Below are 15,709 nucleotides of genomic sequence, written 5' to 3' on the forward strand. Positions count from 1 at the left end.
GTACGTTTTAGAGTTTAAGTTTTGTCTGATAATACGTTGCTACAATTGAACTTTTAAATTGATTGAACTGAAAATCCCGGACTACAGTTTCTACTGAGTTTACAAGCACAAAATTTTATAATAAATATTTACACACCTTTGCGATTCAAGCTATCAGATATCATAAGGCTCGCTAGTTTCTGATTTAATATTTAAAAATATCTAACGTCTTACAAGCTGAGTTTCAATATACATTTTCTTTGTAATTCTCTGGATATGATCTGCAATCGCAGATTTCAAACACATCCTTTTAGGATCTCATAGAACCATTGATCCTATAACTTGCAAGTTTCACATATCTCAATTCAGAACCCTGAAAGATCAAGATACAATGTAAAATTTTCTTCCAGGAACTTATAAGATTAATATATTTACACATATGTTCAAGTTGAATGAATATTTACAGGGTTCAATGACTAGTCCATGGGCGGTGGGGGGGGATAGGAGAACATTGGAAACATAAAAGACGTACCCTGAAGTGTTTTTCGAGAATAGCACCCACCCTGATGGCGGAATCCCTGACTATGTCGGGTGCTTGTGAGTTCAGATCAACTTTGTTAGCTGACAAATCACCCGCTGCCACTGCCAGATACAGAGCCCTAATTACAGAAACAGGAACCACGTTCTAAGGCAGGCTTTGAGATGAGCATTGCCAGGTTTGACCATCATAAACCTTTCTTGGCAATCATATGAAAGCCATATATGGAGTCTCTAACTTAGCAATCATATACCGGCCCATGAAAAAACCAACATCGGTCCAAAGACTCATAGAACGAACCCTCATTGCAAACTGGATGATTAAAAACTCATCAAGATACTCAAAAGAATTAAAAATCGTGATATCTTGGCAACCATGTCCAAGACCATTCATATTCATGGTGACACTATATAAGAAAAAATTTGAAAAAAGAAAAAAGACTGTAGACTACAGAAAAGATAAATTATAATAAATTTGTTTTCAGTACCAAATATTCAAGCTTCGAATAATTAAACCAAATTAGAGTTAAAGCGTCGTACTGAACGAATGCTAGGAGGCAATTTTCCTGTTTCAGCAACGTTACAGAGCTATTCAAAATTAGATTATGTGTTCAAAATTCATTTAGTTACTTATATTAAGACCATTCAAGAGGAACTGGAAAAAAGGGGGGTTGATAAGCTAATTTTACGCACCAACAGTCTAATTGGTTTTACTTAAAAAAAGTTTTTTTCTTTGTTATGGAGCATACTACCAATACATTTTTCCAAAAAAAAATCGGAATCGATTATGTAATTGTCCAGAAAGAAGTGTAGCAGTTTTTTTAAACTCTTTTCTTTGCAGATTCTCAAACTATTTGTTATATCAAAATCAAGAGTGGATAGGCTATTGTAGAGTATTCTCAATCGAACTGAGATTAGTTTTCGTTTCTTGCGTGTTAATTTTTCTATGAGAGGTATTGTTTTGATTCTCCGCTCATTGTGGAATGATCTGTCTATTTCCTTGTCAGTTAAAAACGAGTTAATAGAATCACTAGGATGTTCTCTTCTGATTACTTTAGATAAAAGTTTCAGAAGTTCGTACACGTGTAGCTCAAATATTGATGGGATTTTGTTTTTTGATCTACAACTACGAAATTCTTTATGTTTTTAGAACCCAAAAACTATTCTGATTAGGCAATTTTGTTGATGTTGTAGTCTTTTAAGAACACTTTTGTTTGCCGTGCCATATATTAGAAATCCGTATTGATACTGTGGTTGAACGTATTGTTTATAAATTTTCAGAAATAAATTTCTTTGCAGATATTTCTTTGTTTGATATAAAATCGAAATGTGTTGGTAACATTTCATTTGAACATAGTCTATGTGCTCTTCAAAAGTGAGTTTGTTGTCAATTTTAACACCTAAATATTTGACACATTTGCTCTCCTCTACTTCTTCCCCATTCCAAATAAGTTTTTTGTCTGATAAGTTGTTGGGTCCTAGCAGAAGTAGTTGTGTTTTTTTTAATATTTGGTGTCAGTTTGCTACTCTCTAGCCAGCTGGAAATCAAATTCAGATCAATGGTTTGCTCATACTTGCCAAATATGTTTGTGCCATCTGCGTATAACAGAATATTATTGTGCTTTGGTATGTCTACGATATCGTTTATATATATTAGAAACAGAAGTGGTCATAATACCGATCCTTGAGGCACTCCGCACTCAATTTTTTAAATTGAGGAAGATTTCCCTTTTTATATCGAACGAATTGTTTGCGATCTTTAAGATAAGATTTGAGTAACTCTTCGATTTTGCCTCTCAAACCATATTTGGAACATTTGTCTAGCAATCTGTGACAATCTGTTACTACATTAAGAAAACGAAATCTGTGAAAACAAAAAATCAGTTCAATTTTCTGATTTTTGACACCATATGCATGGCCATAAGTATCGAACTTAAGGCCAGGTTGCCATAAATTGTTTAAATGTGCGGAAAAATTAAATTACTGGATGAATGATACTTTGGCGCTGAAAGAAATCAAAAAACTTAATGAATTGATAGAAACCATCATAAAAACAATATACGGTCTATATGAACAAAGAACCGTGTATGGAAAATGTAAGAACTATCCAAGAATCATGCAAAAGCGCCATATATGGCACCAAGCTGCTAAAAGAGGTTTATAGCGTGCAAAGATGAAACTATTTTATATGAGTAATATATGAGTGCTGAACTAAGACGAAAAAGTACTTACCGGATTCTTGGAAACCATTTAAAAATCATGTATGAAAATCGTCGCAACAATAGCAAGACCAAATAAAAGAACATAAATGGTTCCTCGATATGGTTCCCAAGAAGGGCCAGCCCAGGTCTGCAAAAAACTTCCACTAAAAGTGGTTATAGCTAAAACGGCTATAAGAACATTCAAAAAAATTATTATGAGTCAGTTTTGTTCTCGTTTAATTTGATCTAATTATCTTAACCGGAAACTGCATAAACGAAGTGTCCGGACAGATTTTGTAACCACTCAGAACGAACTGGGCGGTGTAAAACTTTCTTTTTGAAACACAAGGAGAGCAGCCGTTACACAAGTATTGTTACTTCCCCTCTTCAAATTTAAAGTTTTCATCAATTGAAGCCTCGGTTAGGGCGTTCATCACAAATCAAGCGATTAAAATATTTGAAATTTGAATTGGCGTGATTGTAGATAGGCAAGGAGTGTGAGTCACTTGCCAACGATTCCATGTTCAACCCCCCCCCCCCCCCCACCTCCGTGAATCTCTATGCGTGAGGTTGAGCCGTCAATTAACCATAGCTTCAAGTTGACAATAGCTTGACCAATCTTAAATGATGGTACAACGTGAAAATTTCGCAAAAAAATAGCAACCATAATCACCAAAAAGAGCAATAATGCTCGTGAATAAACAGTCTGAAGTGTGGGTGAAATAGAGAAAAAGGCCAGCCGCGAACAGGTGCTGTGGCCTAATGCTAATCAGCTGCAATTAGGGAGAAACCACAATTATTTAAACAGTCAATTAATTGAAGCCTGACTATTGAAACGTTGCTAATGAGTTTCTAGGTCTCAATACTGGTTAACTGCCGTTGATCATATGTTTAATCCACTTTTTTATTTTTTATTGAAGTTTTTTTTGCTTCTCATGATCTCTGATTTTTGTTCATCATAGTCTAACCATTTCACAAAAATTGTTAACCAAGTCACTATTTTACGACTGGATGTCATATACGGAAAAAACGGAAAAACAAGAAAAAAAAAACGAAAAATGAATGTTGTACCTGTTTCTCAGATCGTCCAGAATGGATAGTTTATCAATAATTGATCTGTCTTTCCATGGATCTACATAACCACTCGCCGTCATAAATGTCGTTATAAATAAACATATAAATAATAAATTATAACAATTTTGGGTATTTTTTGCCAAATTTAACATTTGATAATAATTCCTGAAATAATCACATTACAAAAGAAAATTAGGATACCTGTAAGCACTGCGCAGACCAACTGTTAATATTAAATTGAAAATTTTTACGGAAATTTAATACTTTTTTGAAAGCAAGCGAAAGAAATTTGATAACAAAATTTGAGTATAAGGTATAAAGGGCATTTTGGACAGAAAGGGCATTGGGTATTTTGTCAAATTTGGACAGAAAAAGCTGAACAAATATTATGGTGTGAGTTCAGGTACGATTATATAAATTGACACATGTCTAAGTTGGAATTGAAATGTGGACAGTAAAATAATTCCCAACGGAAATCATTCAGAAATTTGAAGTGATGAAATGAAAAGGTGACATTTGGTAAGGGCAAAGTAATTAAAACAGAAACCCACCAATCAATCTCGAGTAGAAGTCGGCTGCTCTGGAATTGCTCATCATCTAAACGAGAAAACATAAATTGTTCATAAATACTAATTTTCATGGCCAGATTTTGTTTAATTGATTGCACCGAATTCCGGGTTAGAATCAAATAATAAATTTAAAACTGGGCTGTGTAAATGTTTACGGCATTTTACAATGATTGATAAACTTAAGAAATTAAATTACATGGAAGCACAATCTACTGTCGCTAAAAATTGACTATAATATAGAATTGGAATGTCAAGAAATATCAGATCGATGTTTACATTTTTTGACGGTAAGAAAAGGATATGAATAATCTTGTATCATCTGGTAAAAAAATGAATAAATATTTGAACTTGATTTATTTTCAAAATTGAGTGTTCATAATTCTCAAAATGGTGAAGGAGTTCAAACGGAAACCAGACATTTGGCTGCACCTGAAAAGCATTAAAATGTATTTCGAAAGGTTTAAACAAATCAAGCCTTGAAGCTAGATTATGCGCTTTAATCAACTTAAATACATTTAAATCAAAGACAAATTTTAGGGTGAACATATGAAAACGAAAAAATTAATTTTTCGATGGCAGTCAAAGACAATAAAAAAGTGTACAGATTATGAATGCAGGGATTGAGAGAGAACGTGGCTGAACGTATGACTGAAGTAAAGGAAATAGTGTAACACTCTTTTTCTTAGTCGATTTCGCTCACAAAAATAATGCCCCAGTTATTCCACACCCAGACTTAGGTCTCACAGCATTGATTGATTTAACAAACTTCATACTTTTTTAAAAAGTTTTTGCTGCTTATAATTTTGAGTGAATATCACTCGAGTGCGCGAGCAACTTAAAAGTGCATAATTTGAAAAATCATTAACTGAAAAACAACAAAACAACAGTATGTATCCAGAAAAAAACCCTCGGGCTATGTTAATTCCTCCAATCACGAGTTTTTGTTCTTACCTGGCCAAAGTGGTGAGAACAAAAGCAAATTGTAATAGAGGCCTACTTCTTGTCAATTCAAATTTTATCGATTTTCAAAAAATTTTCAGCGCCTAAGTCTGGTTTACTATCTTCTGTGTAGTGATGAGTAAGTTGTGGAAAAGTGATTTTTATAAACTAAAATTGGATCTGGAAGCGGAGCGGACTGGGTCCAGAGTAAGGTGAGTTATCTGGGCTGGATCAGAAGTAGATCAATATAAAGATGCTCTGACAACAGTTGCTGTGTAGATGATATTGTGGATCTATTCGTTCAAGAGTATAATGTGACAATGAATAAGATCTGGCAGTTCCTCCGAGGCTACACTGTCCCAGTTCTGATCTGCTGTAAAGGAGAAATCGAACATGCCGCAAGGAGAACGCGATCCATGCCACACCTAACCACACAACTGTTGGTTTGTGGGAGGGGGCAAGGCGCAACGCAGTGACAACGTCTGGAAGCTACACTATGGTCTGGATATAGTAACAGTCTGATCAGACCTCCCCGGGTTGGCGGTCAAACAAAAACCCCGGTAATCATACAAGGTCATGTATGATTTGTTTATTTTCCCGATAATTGTGAAAGGATCATACAAATTTTTAAAGAATGCTCAACAGCCACAAATGTGACGCTACATGGCTATCGTACAAGGTCATAAATGAAAAAATGACCTTCTGGTTTGCGTATTGATTTACATTTTTATTTTTTTTTGTTGTTCCCTTAGTTTTATCAAGTGTATCTCTTGTGACTTTTATCAAAAATCTGCCGAAATAGTCAAATGGCACAAAGTCGAAATTTTAATGGTAATTGACAAAAAAGTTTTTGAAATAAAATTTTTGCATGCCGACTCACTACTTTAAGCTCTTAATCATAATATGTTACAGACCTCAACTAAGTCAAACAAAACTTCATTGAGAGAAAAAAAATGTTTTCATTGTGAAAAATTAGGAAAACAATAATAAGGAAGAAAAACGATCGGATGTTGTAAATGAGGAAAACTCATTATTCTATGTAATGTTAGTCAATATTATCACTCGCCGAAATTATTGCAGTCAGGAAAGCAGCTATGAACTTAAAATCACTGAATTGGTCTGTTAGAGCGCCTCCAAAAATAACTCGTGACAGCAAAAACAGGAACATTAAGCCGGGCAGCGTCCTTAAAACATTAAAAGGTCTTAACTAATTAGTATAAAACTGATCCACAGGAGGATAAAGCAAAAGAAAATGGGTTATAGTGAAGTTTTAAATACCTCGTTACTTCGGCTGACGATCACAAAAAATTGTCTGCTCCGGATTTGCTAAACGGGTTGTTTCATTTTTGCTGATCAAATCTAAATTTCTGAAAAGTTCTATTTATCAAAACGAAAAAAAAATTAAATCTAACAACAATATGAGAACCCATTTCATTTCAGAGAGCGTTGATAGTTTTCTTAACGAGTGAAAAAACGATGTTAATGCTAGAGATTAACTTCTTACGTTTATTGTGTTTTACCGCCTTTTGAAAATTGATTTGTTTCCCAAAGTTGTAACGAGAAAAGTCATGATGATGAAATGTTGTAAAACCGGAAATGATACTCTTGCTTGAATTGTGTAACCTAAAACAAAACATGAGCAACCAAACTAATTGAAACTTAAAGCTAAGACTCAAGACAGATAACGACCTATCACCCTTCCCAATGCGGACCAGCGCAACCATGGCGTTATCATTTTGGCGTTGATCACGCAGTAATCGAATACCAGTTCTCTCTGCACCTGAGTCTCCGGGAGTTGTTCAAAGTATGCGAGACACCCGACAGCAACAACAAGTCAATAATTTGACAGACCAGCAATTAACATCCAACCCGATTACTATACAAAGACAAGTGCAGTCCGCCATGGGAAATTTGCAAGAAAACTCTAATGGATTCATCAGTAATTGTGTACAGAATAGTCTCCAGCCATCAGCACTGGAACAAACAGACCCTGACAACGTAGCAAGCAATCAACATCAGCCCCTTCAACCAATAGAACCGTTTGTGGACCCAACAATTGTTTCACAGAGCTCTATTGACGCAACTTGTGCGTTCCCACAATTGTCTAAAGCTTCAAATAATCAACTGCCAGTCTTCTGTGGAACACTTCCTCCGGTTACAAATGCTTTCGCTCCTGCCAGGCCCATTAATAACACTGGCTTCTTTGAAAGTGTACCTGACCATAGAACACCTGTTCCAGTTTCTTTCGCCAATCGCTTCCCAACGCCAAGCCATTCCGGCCCATTTCAGGCATATTGCCCAAAAAATTGGTCAAACTCAGCAAACGGTAGTTTTGAGCCCTCAAACGTAGCCCCCCGTGGACCTGTTTACCCGAGCAGCCAAGGCTTTGGAAATCAGAACCCCCACTATTATCGTCAACGGAACATCCACCGCTCAGTAAAGCTGCCGGACATCCGAATTCAGAAGTTCGACGGAGACCCGCTCAAGTGGAATGAGTGGAGCAGCATGTTTTCTTCGACCATCCACAACAACGAAGATATCACTGACACTGAAAGAATGAGCTATCTGCAAAGTTTAGTAATTGGACCGGCGAAGGATTGCATCTCCGGCTTTCTTTGCAACCCAAATTTTTACCCCTCTGCCCTTCAAGAGCTCAACAGACGCTTTGGAAATCCGCAAAACGTTGTCGGTGCCCTAACAAAAGAACTAGAAATTTTCCAAAGACCGGCTATGAATGACCACGCAGCTTTGATAGCTTTCGCTTCGTTGTTAAGAAGGGTTGTTCAGACATTTGCCTCAAATGGCTTCAGTGCCGACCTAAATGCCACGTACTTGCTCAGGATAGCTCGAGATAAGCTACCAAACCCAATCAAGTTGAAGTGGACCGAACATGTTGTTGATAACGACTGGACAAATCCAGGTCTCACAGAGCTTTCCGATTGGATGGATCGGCAATCCAGAGCCTTAGAACAATTACAAGACACATTTTCATCAAACACTAACAACCATTCAGGTCAACAGAACCAATCACAGGGTTCAAGTTCCTTCAACAATCGGAATAAGAACCAAAATCGTTCAAATTGGACACAGAATTTTCCAGGAAGTAAAAGTTCATTCCCCAGCAAAAAAAGTTTTGAACATAATAAGACAGCAAATAAGAACATCGGTAGTGCAAAGCCTCAGCAATGGACGGCTAACAGTAGCAACAACACAAACGGAAGCTCCTTTTTCTCTGGTTCAAAGCAGCCTATGAGAAATGAAACAGCAAATAGGAGCAGAACAAAATGCCCGCTTGACCAACAAGATCACTACATTGGCAAGTGTCCACAGTTTTTCAGTCTCGATGTCAGCAGACGCAATTGCGAAGCAAAGAAGAACTCTTTGTGCTTCAATTGCCTAAGTTCCAGTCACGCCGCCAAAAATTGCACGTCAAAAGTTCTCTGCTGACATTGCAATGGCAAACACCATAGCCTTCTCCACACAGACAGACAAAAAGCACCCGAATCGACAAACGTGACAGCAATTGATCTGCCAATGTGTGAAACACTGGATCAACAAGACAAAAACAGTGACATCCCAACTCAGGTTTACAATCCTGGTTTCCCGTCAAAAACGAGGAATCAACTACAGGTAATACCTGTCACCCTATTCGGAAATGATAATAAAAGACATAATTGTTATGCCATTCTGGACAATGGTAGTACCATTTCATACGTCCTCAACACCACTGCCGACAAGGTATAGGCTCCGAAGACTTCAAAATTCGATATGAATGTATCGCACGCATTTGACGAATCCGTCATGCACGCAAATCTTGTTCGGTTGGACATTGGAAAGTTCAAAAGCGATCAACCACTCTTCCGTTTGAACTACGTTCATGCCGTGAGTACTTGGACTTTCAACGATGCGCCTGTGAACGATTTGAACGAAGCGTGTTCGTCCTACCCTCACCTTCAACACATACATTTTCCTAAACTTAGTGACAACAAGATACAGATACTTTTAGGTGTTGACGCTACCCAATACATTTTGGAACGCGAGTTCCTTCAAGGACCCTTAGGAAGCCCCTTAGCTCTACGCAATCTTCTCGGTTGGACAATTACTGGCCCAATTAAACGAAAAAGTAATCCAATCCAACAGGAAACAAACTTCCTATCCCATGGTTATAAAGCCTTCGACCACGCGCTCACAAATTTAACTGTTGATACTGAAAGACATCTCAGTGATTGTGTGACCAGTTTCCGGAAAATAGAGAATACAGGAACCGAGTTTGAAGAAACTGCAGATACTTCACCAGACAGTAAAAGAGCAGTTCAAATATTACAAGATACAATCCATCATATCGGAGACAGATATGAAATTGGTTTACTTTGGAAACAGGACAGTAAATTAGAAAACAACTATCCGGTTGCCAAAGCACAACTTGACAGCCTTCAGCGCCGACTCAACAAAGACATTGAGTTGAAACAGTTGTATGAGAAGACTTTGGAAACAGATTTAGAGAAGGGTTATGTCAAACCAGTAACTTTCTCAAATCCAGCACCAGAGAAGATTTGGTACCTTCCCCATCACCCCGTCACCAATCCCAACAAACCTGGGAAAGTCAGGCGTGTTGCAAACGCCGCATCTTTTTTTAAGAAGCAGTCGCTAAAGAAAAACCTTCTGTCAGGCCCCGACCTTCTCAACAACCTGGTCGGCTTACTACTTCGCTTTCGCCAGGATTCTGTTGCAGTAATAGCAGACATAGAGGCCATGTTCAAGCAAATTTGCATACGAACAGAACATTAGTCTTGTCTCCGTTTTCTCTGGCCGTCAAAGAACTCCGTACAGCAGTTCCAGTATACGCGACTCATCTTTGGAGCCAGATGTTCACCAACTACAGCAATATTTGTCCTCCAAGAAACAGCAAAAGACTTCGGAAACACCGCTACAAAAAATCTAATATTCAACAGTTTCTACATGGATGACTTTGTACATGCGTTCGTCAATGAACAGAAAACTGAAACTGCAGAAAGCTGAAGACTTGCGACAAACACTCTCTAAAGGAGGTTTCAGTCTAACTAAGTTTGTCTCAAACTCTGTTCAATGTCTAAGCAAATTACCCAAAGAACATTTTGACAGTGAGAAAGACAAACAATCTGTCTTAGGCGTAATGTGGAATACAGTTAATGATACTTTCTTCCACCAGAAGCTTGCCAAAGTTCAGGAAGACCAAACAGACTACACGCTCAGAAGGCTCCTTTCCTTAATTGCCTGCTTGTTCGATCCATTAGGAATCATTGCCCCATTATTGATTACACTAAAAATTATCTTGCAGGATACTTGGAAAAAAGGAGTTGCATGGGATGATCTCCTGTCAGATGAGAAACAGAAATCAATAAAAACTTGGATAGAGCAATATCTAAATGTGCCAGAAATATCAATGCAACGATGTTTTGTTTCTCCGAACGAACCATCTCCGATAAACCAGTTACATTGCTTCTGTGATGCCTCACAGCTGGCTTATGGAGCAGTCATATACATCAGGTCTCAATCAGCTAACACCGTTTCAACTGGGTTTGTCATAGCTAGAGCTAAAGTTGCGCCATTAAAGCAAATCAGTATCCCGAAACTTGAGTTGCAAGCAGCCGTGCTAGGATGCAGACTAATGCAATTTGTTTCCAAGCAGCTAACAATACAAGTTATCTCAAGACACTTTTGGAGCGACAGTGAAGGTGTCCTTGCCTGGATCAAAAGCAAAGACAAAATGAAAACTTTTATTGCAAACAGAGTACAAAAGATCCGCAACAACACAGTCGTCTCCAAGTGGCAGCATATCAGCGGAAAAGTCAACCCTGCAGACCATGTCTCCCGAGGAATACCAGCCTGTGATATCAATGTGTTGTGGTTAACGCCTCCAGCTTTCTTAAGTGATCACGAAAGCCATTGGAAGAACTCCTTGGGTAACAAGGAGGAGACAAACGTCACAATGGAACCATCCAACGATGAATGTATTATCGACGTCAGCAGATTCTCAAAGTGGACGAAGTTAATGCGCTCTATGGCTGTTGTCATTAGGTTCATAAAGAATCTCAGATCGAAACAAAGAGGCAAACTAGAAATCGACGACATTAACGAAGCCCGAATTTATCTCTTCAGAAAATCGCAAGAGAAGTCCTTCAAAGACGCCATCAAAGACATGAAACAACACAGGCCTTTGTCAAAGAAAGATCGTCTGCTCTGTTTGTCCCCTTTCTTTGAAAGTGGACTTCTTCGCGTTGGTGGCAGAACAAAACGAAGCTCGCTACCTTTCGACGCCAAGCACCCCATCATCCTGGACTCTAAAGAGCACAGCACTCAGCTCTACATACAGAAATGCCACGAAGTTTGTATGCACTTTGGAGCTGAATACACCCGCAACTACATACAACAGAGATGCCACATTCTCGGAATCAGAGCTTTCCTGAGAAGTTTGGCCTTCAAATGTTTCGACTGTCGCCGCTTCCGAGCACAGGGACTACAGCCAGCGATGGCAGACCTGCCAGACATTCGTTTCCAGGAAACTCAGTCACCAGTCATCTTCACCAACGTCGGCGTGGACTACCTTGGACCGTTTGCCGTCGTTCATCGAGATTCAGAAGTGAAGACCTACATCTGCTTATTCACTTGCTTGGTTACAAGAGCAATTCACCTGGAAGTTGCAGAAGAACTCAGCACAGACAAGTGTTTGACAGCAATCCGACGCTTCATCGCTCGACGCGGCCAACAGCGCTTGTTCCTGTCAGACAACGGATCCAAATTCCTGGGAGCAAGAAAGCAGATCAGAAGAAGACCACTGATGTTGGACCACGACTACATCAAAGATCAGCTACTGAACCAGTCTGTCGAATGGAAACTCAACCCTCCTTCTGCTCCTCACTTTGGTGGGGTGTGGGAGAGAATCGTTCAGTGTGTTAAACGAGCTCTTCTCTTGAACCTCGGCTCCGGAAAACTCACCCCAGATGTCTTTGCCACGATCGTCAGTGAAGCCGAGTGTCTTGTCAACTCGCGTCCACTCACTCACGTGAGAAGCAACCACGAAGACGACAACCCACTTACACCAAACCACTCCTTGCTTGGAAGGCCCTTCTGCAATGTTCCTGGAGCCGTTTTCAACGAGACACTTACCTTGAAGAGTTTGGCGTGGACACAGGTGAAGCAGAGACTTCAGCAGATTTGGAAGAGGCTGCTAACCGAGTATGTTCCTTCGCTGAACAAACGACAGAAGTGGACGTCTTGTGAAGCAGCTTTGGAAGTGGATGATGTTGTCTGGCTTCTTGAAGAGTTTACACCAAGAGGAATCTGGCCGCTGGGACGAGTGACACGGACTTTCACCGGCTCCGACAACATATCTAGGTCATGCGAGGTTAAGACCGCTTTAGGCAAATTAAACAGATCAGCAGTAAAACTTATGCATGTCTACCCCAAACCCACAACCAGGTTAGGATTAGGTTTTGTGGGCCCGGAGGATGTTAATGCTAGAGATTAACTTCTTACGTTTATTGTGTTTTACCGCCTTTTGTAAGTTGATTTGTTTCCAAAAGTTGTAACGAGAAAAGTCATGATGATGAAATGTTGTAAAACCGGAAATGATACTCTTGCTTGAATTGTGTAACCTGAAACAAAACATGAGCAACCAAACTAATTGAAACTTAAAGCTAAGACTCAAGACAGATAACGACCTATCACCCTTCCCAATGCGGACCAGCCGAACCATGGCGTTATCAAATGACATTATACAAATTGATTCATCACTTCGAAAAGTCAGCAGGTGAGCATAAAAGTTTAAATTGAAATAAGACATAACATAAGCTTTTTTCACTCGCAAAATACTAAATTATCAGGGGACAAGTACTGCTTCAAAAGAAAGAGATTCATATCATTTGTTCTATATCTTCTGTGTTTGAAAGATTGCTTAATTGATATCTTTTAATAAACAGTAGTTCTTGATCTCTAAAGTTTGAGGTGAGGTATGTTCACAGACTTTTGATCCCAAATCTCCAAACATTATTGACAATTATTAAAAATAAGCCAATGTGCTTTGCTCAAATAGTTTCAGTCGTCATTAGCATCAGATGAAGAGAGCAGCAATAAAAAGAAAGCTACAACTTAACATTAGTCAAATTGGCAAAAAGTTGGAGAAAAATTTTAAGTTTTTAATTTTTTCGCAAAAACAATAATAGGTTTTTCATGAAAAAATGAACAACGTATTGATGAAAAAGAAGAAATATCGAAAATATAGAAAATTCTTTTTTATAGTGAAGATTGTTCAAATCCTGTTGTTGAAATTATAGAAATTTAGTCAGAATACCGTTACATTTTGTTTTCAAGATTCTTTCAAACTTTCTAGTCTGGACTTTCAAACTTTCTAGTCTAGCAGAGAGTCTTAAAATGATATTATTTTTTGTTTACTATCAGAGCAGTTGACCCAAAACACTGAAAGTTGATTTAAAAAATAGGTAGAGTGGTAGTATATTTTTCAATATGTTTTGGAAATGGGTCGATAATTTGTTGGAATTGGCGGAAAATAGAATAAAAACTGTAGATTTTGTGTCTCACAATTTCTCTGAAAAATTAATTGTCGTGATGTTTTAGAAGTAAATAGTTTCAAAATGATACTTAATAAGTCTGGGATGCCCTCAAAAAAGTTATAAATTTGAAAAACACATTTTAAACCTAGATAACTCTTCGAAAAACACGAAATTCGAAAAAAAATTTTAATTTTGAATTCTACGCCGGACGAGCTTTTTAATGATACCACTCACATTTCTCTACGATGAATATATCGATCGGCCAAAATTGACTGAACAAAAAAACCCATTTGAGTTTATATTTCCACCCCCCTTAAGTGGGGTCGGATCAAAAAGTATATTTACCATATTGCAAAGGTGAGACTAGTTCATTTGATCTTGCCCTCAAAAACTCGTGGGACTTGACATGAAACAGTCGCATGGGACTGCATGGAGAAAAAACGGTTATTAAAACCAAGACAGCTCGTGTGAGACTGCGCGTAGTATAAAATGATCTAACCTATGTTTTAAATATTTCATAAATTAATACGTTGTTCGAAGGTGAATTTGTTTATGAATGTTAGTTTTATTGCTGCGCAGCAAATTTCATTACAATTTTTTGAAAAAATGAAAACTGAAAACTCCAGAAGCCTCATTTTGATATAACTTTAACAAAATCAACCTGAGACCATTATAAATTTTTTTGCAATATAAAGTTGCGAAAATGATTATGATGAATAAACACAAACAAACGATCACTTTACACGTTGGAAGTAGCAAACAAACAGCTGACTTAAACTCGTGGGACTTGACATGTTACTATCAGATGAGACTTCATTGTAAGCTTAACTAAGTTTAAAAAGTGATTGCAAAAACGACAGCTAAATTGTAACGGATTATTGATTATCGACGTGGAAATTGTTTTTGAATGTTAATTTTTGCGAAGCTTAAATTGAAATTTTTTACCGCAGCAAACTTCATTACAGTTTTTTGAAAAAATGAAAACTGAAAACTCCAGAACACTCATTTTGATATAACTTTTACAGAATGAAACTGAGAGCATTATATATTTTTTGCTATATAAAGTTTCCGAAAAACAAAGTTCATCAAAAACAACCAGTTGCAACATTTGTTATAATAAGCAAACACAAACAAACGATCACTTTACACGCTGGAAATAGCAAACGAACAACTGACTTCAGTTTATCAATTTTTTTTCACATTTAAACAGTAACTGATTGATTAAATCTGGGCAAATTGATTCGACTCAAGTTCGGTTGAATAATTATTCAATGATCTAATTTTATCTCGCTGGCAATGAGTATGATCCAAGTTAATTTTATTCATGTGACCTTTGATCAGACAATTTCAAGTGTTGTAAAAATAAAATCATACAGAACGAAATTTCTTCAGGGCTTTTAGACAACTCGAAAAAAATTATAAAACAGAAGTTTCCTCGACGAAATCTTTTGAGGAGAGAAGAAAATTGAGGGAGTATGTGAAAATTTTATTCTGAAGTCAGAGATGTTGAAAATTTTTTTTGTTCTTTCCTGATGCCCCGTCTTTCTTGTTTTTACGTTTTTGAATGTTGCTGAAAGAGACAATTCTGACATTTTGCTGTCATTATGAACACTTAGAGACAATGGAGAAGTGTTTCAATGCGTAGCGTATTATTGCTAAACAATTTACAAGTAAAAGTTTAATTAAAAGTACAAGTGTCAATTTTTCCAAAATCTTTTTTTTAGTTCAGATTTTATTTTTTACGTAAAGCAAAAATACTTGGATTACGTTTTCAAATTTTTTCACATTAAGTGTTGACAGAAATTAATTTTCAGCTATAGAGCGCTTAAATTTTAAGTTAATTTTAAGCATCAAAATTGAT

At 37.4% G+C, this 15,709-nt stretch overlaps 1 long non-coding RNA gene across 1 annotated transcript in view; it reads right to left on the reverse strand.

Moving 5' to 3' along the window:
- Positions 1 to 489: 489 nt before the first annotated feature.
- Positions 490 to 15,709, reverse strand: part of LOC142349432 (uncharacterized) — a 30,008-nt gene continuing 14,788 nt past the window's right edge. Inside the window, exons 2-3 of the long non-coding RNA XR_012760827.1 lie at positions 3,789 to 4,388; positions 490 to 638 (exon numbers count right to left, since the gene is read on the reverse strand). This is a non-coding gene — a long non-coding RNA (uncharacterized LOC142349432). The remainder of the gene's footprint in view (positions 639 to 3,788; positions 4,389 to 15,709) is intronic.

The sequence above is a fragment of the Convolutriloba macropyga genome, chromosome 11 (genome assembly GCF_964194025.1).
Source record: "Convolutriloba macropyga chromosome 11, txConMacr16.3, whole genome shotgun sequence".
NCBI lineage: Eukaryota > Metazoa > Xenacoelomorpha > Acoela > Convolutidae > Convolutriloba > Convolutriloba macropyga.